This window comes from Rhinolophus ferrumequinum, chromosome 7, assembly GCF_004115265.2.
Source record: "Rhinolophus ferrumequinum isolate MPI-CBG mRhiFer1 chromosome 7, mRhiFer1_v1.p, whole genome shotgun sequence".
In the NCBI taxonomy this organism is placed as follows: domain Eukaryota; kingdom Metazoa; phylum Chordata; class Mammalia; order Chiroptera; family Rhinolophidae; genus Rhinolophus; species Rhinolophus ferrumequinum.
This window is the reverse complement of record NC_046290.1, coordinates 65,063,093-65,069,209: the sequence shown is the minus strand read 5'-3', so window position 1 is coordinate 65,069,209 and position 6,117 is coordinate 65,063,093. Positions and strand designations below refer to the sequence as shown.

General features: G+C 37.3%; 1 pseudogene; it reads right to left on the bottom strand.

Moving 5' to 3' along the window:
• Window positions 1–264: 264 nt before the first annotated feature.
• On the bottom strand, window positions 265–1,573 carry LOC117025203 (26S proteasome regulatory subunit 4-like; annotated as a pseudogene).
• Between the last annotated feature and the right edge of the window lie 4,544 nt (window positions 1,574–6,117).

Sequence of the window (6,117 nt, the reverse complement as noted above, 5' to 3'; positions counted from 1 at the left end):
CCATGTTTCTCCTAAAAGGGTACGTTTTTTAAAAATATGTAAAACACCAGTAAACTTTCTTTTTTTTAAGAAACAGCATGTTCTATTGGGAGGAGAGCACTGCACGATGGTTACTCTACACATCACACTCAGAAAGGTACACAGTACACAGGATGTTTTGCTAATGAAGATGAACTGAAACATGGATTCCAGGCAACTTCCTCAACCTCACATCTCCAAAGGTCGGGCACCCTGAACCATTTCTTTGAAAGCAACACTGGTTTGCTAGAGATAGAGCCCCTTAGAGGTGACTTGTTGTTTTTGATAAAGAATGTTTTCTTTAGATTATTTGAAGTCTTCATTTGTATTTCATTCTACTTTCTCTTAAGGCCATTGGACTCGTTTCTGTACTTATAGCCTTGATGTCAGCACCAGAGAGGTAATCTTTAGTCATGATCAAGTTGTCCAGTGTCACGTCATTGGTCAGCATCATTCTGCTTGTGTGGATCTGCAAGATGCACGTCTTGGTCTTTTAGTCAGGCAAGGGGAACTCGATCTTCCTTTCAGTGCAGACTGGTCTGATATATGCTGGATCCAAAGTTTCTGTTCGGTTTGTGGCCACAACTTCCATGCTTCCCCTTGACTCAAAGTCATTGTCTGGTTCAACAGTTCCAATACATTCACTGAATTTCTCTCCCACCACCAGAATTTGAGTTATAACTTTTTGTTCCAATGGCATCAATTTGATCAATAAACACGATGGATAGTGCATGTTCTTCAGCAACTTGAAACAATTCCTGAACAAGTTTGGGCCCATTGCCTAGGTACTTCTGAATAAGTTCAGCCAACCATTCTCAAGAAAGTGGCCAAGGTTTGGTTCGATGCTGTTCTGGCTAATAAGGTTTACCTGTGCTAGCTAGGTGGACCACAGAGAATGACCCTCTTCAGGGGCTTTATACCCATCTCTTCATAATATTCAGCATGAGTGAGAGGATGCTCCACAGATTCCTTAATTTCATGGATTTGGGTATTCAACCCCATAATGTCAGCATAGGTCTCCTGTGGGGTTCTTTCCACCTTCATCACTGTGACCAAGGGATCGGTGCCACCCATCAGCACCCCTGTCACAGCATGCACCTTGTGGTGAAGCAGGATCCAGCAGCCTGATTCCAGCAGATCTTTGTCTACAAATGAAAGAATGCTGACATAAGGTTCTGAACCGACAGATGTAGACACAATGGCATGACTGTCACCAATGATCTCTTCCAAGGTTCTGACGTTAGAGTCCCCCTCAGATCATCCACCTTTGATCTTTCCTCCTCTTGCTTTTCTTCTAAAGGCTTCATTTGTTCCTGATTTCTAATGAATTCTCCCTCCATGAGAAGCCAGTCTTCAATTCTAACTTCAATAATTTTAACCAGCACTGAGTGTGAGGTGTCACCAGTGGTAGTTTGCTGGCAGCATCTGGTCCCTTTGTTTTTTTCTTCTTTTTCCCCACTCTAGTTGGTACAGGAGGTTCACATTTCTTTTTCTTGACCTTGTTATCCCTCCTGCTGCCTCCAGGACTATGACGGCCACTCTGACTTTGATTCATCTTGATTCGGCTGCATGAAGCATCAGCGAACTCTGATAAAGGCAACCCTAGATTTTTTGATTTATGGTAAAATCTGATAGCTTAAAACAAATAAACAATAAAAATATATTACCTTTCTCATAATTCTGCCTAGAGACAAGACCTGAGTGTGCAATATTAATATAATTTTTTAATGTTTCACTTGGTTCCTGGCTTTTTGTAATTTTTAGACTTAATTTAAAAATTCTATTTGATGAAACAACTATAGTAGTTAATGAGAGGCATATTGGCTATAAAACCCTGCAGTGTACTCTGCAGGGAAACTGGAAAAGCTTGACATAGTTGAGAAAGGTCAAAATAGTTTACAATCTATTTATGGTATACGGGGATTAAGAATGTCTTTGCTCAATCATTTGGTTAAGTCGATGTGTAGATACCTAATATGAGAAACAGAAGCCTCATTTGGGCTTTACTTTATTGATGTTTGTCATTGATTCTTCCATCACTGTTTCTCATCAAGCTGTTCTTGCTAATTACTGCTGGCACAAAATCTCATTCTACGTTTTCTGTCAAGATTGGATTTTTTTTCTCCCTAAGTGAATGAAGAGGGAAGGTTGTATCTAAAATAATAATACATTTTATTACCTTTCTGCTTCTTTTTTAATTACCACTGATATTGGAAGCATTTTTTTATTCCTATTGTTTTTACATCAATAAAATTAAATGAGGGAATAAAGTCAAGATATGTAATGTATTTCATCTAAGAGCTGATTTCAGACAGACAATAGGCGAACAGCTGATATTATTTTCGCTGAATTAGGCTAGGAAGAAAATGCCTCTTATGCAAACAAAACAGAATGCAAGAAACATGAGAACGCCAAGCAGCATTCCTGAATACACATACCCTCTGCTGCCTACTTGGAAAGAAAGAGCCCTGACGGGATTGCATAACCAGATATTTCCAAAGAGTACTCAGTTAGAGAACTGGGAGGAAAGGCAAAAACAAGAACTAGTATCTGTTGACTAGCTACTATTCACCCAGAAAAATGAGAGGTGCATTTGACATACAAACTCTCATTTGAGAAAAATAATAGTATGGACACTGTCAACAAGATAGAAAATAGGTCAAGATCAATTAGAAATAGCCAACTCTCCCTCAGTGTTGAGAGGTGATTGACAAGGTAATCTATCTGATCTTTCTAAGATCTTTACAGTTTACAAATTCCGAATCCCATCCCATTTCATCTCATAATGACAACATGAGCTTGGCAAAAATGATGTTATTCTTCTAATTATAGGGATGAAGAGGCTGAAACCTACTGGTATTGAGCAATAGTCTCAGGGTCAACTGGTTAGTAAGTGACAGAAACTGGAGACAGAAAATACCTTTTTTGTACGACTCCATGATGCTTTTGAAAACATTGCTCTGCCCTGAATTAAGACTGCTCTATAGTGCTATATGTGGAAAGAGTTCTAAAATGATTATATAAACCTAGTTCTCAATAACCCTTTGACGGCTGGGATCAAAGAATAACTAGTTATCAAATGTAGTGCTCATTTAAAGAAATGGGCAAGAATGAATCATATGTATTTATGCTAGAGTTTGGCTCCACATGGATTTATTTACCTGAGTTATAGGAACTTAAACCCCATTTCCCGTCAAACTGCACTGGCTTCTTCCCATTTTCCATTATTTGTTCCTCTCTTTACAGGCCCTTTTTATCCTCTCTCCATGTTCTCTTTGTTTGCCATTCTTTTCTTTTTTCAATCTTTGGTGGTGAGGGTGTGAGTATGAAATAGTATTATCTTTCTATTTGAAGAAGTGGAAAATTACTAGCATGTGTCTAGAGTCTTAAAATGATCATATTCTTAGATGCACAAATCCACTTTATATAATGTAGCCTAAGGGAGTGATTGTAACAGGATGTAAAAACAGGACTCTTTCTGTGTCACTTTATAAGAAAGCCCAAAGGCAGCAGGTGCCAACCAGTCCCGTTTTACAGAGGAGCAGGGCCACTCGAAAAGGAATGCCAAAAGGTGTATGGTAGAATTGATTTTGTGACTCTTACCTACAAAAATAGGTTAGAAAGGTTGAGAGCAAAGAGACAGACTGGCATAAGAATTTATCTGAAGCAGGTTGTCAGTGGGTTGTGACCTTTCCCTCCATGTCACCACATGGAGGAAGGGATTGGGACACTCCCCTCCATCACCTGTCAAGTGGAAGGGCCTCAAAGTGACCATTTGGAGAGCTTGGGGACAGGGCATGGGCAGGGAAAACTGTTTTCTAACTTGCACCTAAAATCGTCTTCCTAAGGAGAGCTGCTGGGGAAGGTGAGGGCAGATAGAGTGTGTATGGGGAAGGAATACCATGTTTCCCAAAAAATAAGACTGGGTCTTATATGAATTTTTGCTCCAAAAGATGCATTAGGGCTTATGTTCAGGGGATGTCATCCTGAAAAATCATGCTGGGGCTTATTTTCCGGTTAGGTCTTATTTTCAGGGAAACACGGTAGAGTACAAACCAACCAGCCCCTCTTTCTTGCTCTTAGCCTGAAGCTAGATGCAAGTAAATGTATAATTTCTGATTATTACACCATATTGGACATGTTTATTAATGAGGAGAGTCTCTTATTTGTGATTATATATGACTGGGGGACTTTTTGTTTTCTGAGGGTGAGAGCATTGTCTATATGGGCTGCCCTAGATTTCAACTGATAGTGACTTAAATTTTCTTCCTTACCTTCTATGTTTTTCTACATTTTCTACTTAAATGTTTGTTTTATATGTAGAATAAAGAGAAAAAATATTAAGGAAATTATTGTGTGTCAATATCAAACTGGAGAAAAGATTTTAGTTCTGTGTATCACAAACTTTTCCTTTCTAAATTTATTTTAATGGTTAGATTGCTTATGTAAATATGTAGAAAAACACTCATCAAATTTGCTAATTATACAATGATGTATTATTAACTACAGCCCCCATTCTATACATTAGATCCTCAGAACTTACTCTTCTTCTAACTAAAATTTTGTACCTTTGACCTACATCTCTTCATTTCCCCCTTCCTGACCTCAGTTGCTAAGAGTAGATCTAAGCATTCTCAACACACACACACACACACACACACACACACACACACACACACACACACGAGTTAACCATGTAAGGTGACGGATGTGTTAATTATCTTGATCTTTGTAATCATTCCACAATGTATGTGTATACCAAATCATCATGTTGTATACCTTAAACAATATCAAATCATCATGTTGTACACCTTAAATACATGCAATTATATCTGTCAATTATTCCTCAATAAAGCTGAGTGGAAATTATTAGATAGGTAGATAGATAGATAGATAGATAGATAAAATATAAAAGGATTACCCCCAAAAAATGTTAATTATATATAAATGGAAGGGGTTGCAAAGCAAATAACTCCATCATATCAACTCTGTAAGGTTGATTATTACCCATATTTTAGAGATGAGAAAACTGCATTTCCATAAGCCATGTGGGCTTAAAGTCATATAGCTAATAAGTAGCAGGGTCAAAATTCCAAATCCTTCCACTGGCCTGGAGCCCATTTTAAGGATGATTCACATATGACATGAACAGAACCTGCTGACTCTAAAGATCTCCTTTCTAAATCTGACCATGTTATAAATCTTTCATTACATTAAATTGAAAAAAAAAGCAAACTCATTTCTACAAAGGAAGGAAAGCACATCTGAAAAAGAAATGTTTACCTTACTATATTTACATAGTTTGCTGAATGCTTGAGAAAAAACCCAAACAGTGATGAAAATCTAAGCCTCTACAAGACAGAAATTGCTATGAAAATAAATAGTACATAAGGAATCAAATAAAAAACTATGAAATCCAAAGATGCATTGTCTAAAAACAAAGAATAGCAGAAATGTTGTCAATGTTGTGTATATGTGAAATTTAATCATGTACTGATAACAGTACCTATGCTGTTTCTGTAATTTGATGTAAACAATTTCCCAACTTGATGAAAGACACAGATTTTTGCCAAAAAAAAAAAAAAAAAAGTATTTCATTGAATAGGAGCTGCCAGAAAGGAATTGGAAATCATTTTCATTTCACACTACCAACTTAAGAACATGGAGTTAATTTGAAATCTCTAATATACTTACCTCTAAAGACCACCCCGAGGACAAATTTGGTTTGAATGCAAAGCCTCTGTTTGCCAGGCCACTTAAATTAGATTGGAACAATATACTCTTTTAAGCTGTAGCCCCTAATATAGTTCTCATGGGTTCAGCACATTATGATCTCAGAGAAAGAATACATTGATGTGGAGAGAAATGCAGAATTTATACTTAATTAGAAATGTGTAAATGAAAGCTTTCTCCTGTTGAATAATGCAGCTGGGTTGAAGGGTTAGCACCCTTCTCTGCAAGAAACAACACATTCTTAGGAAATTGTTACTATCCCCAAGTGAAGAGCGATGACAAAACAGATGTGTAAGCCTGATAAGTGGGTTTAAGAGAACACCCAGATTTATTTGCAATATGCTTCCTATAATTAGCATATATATT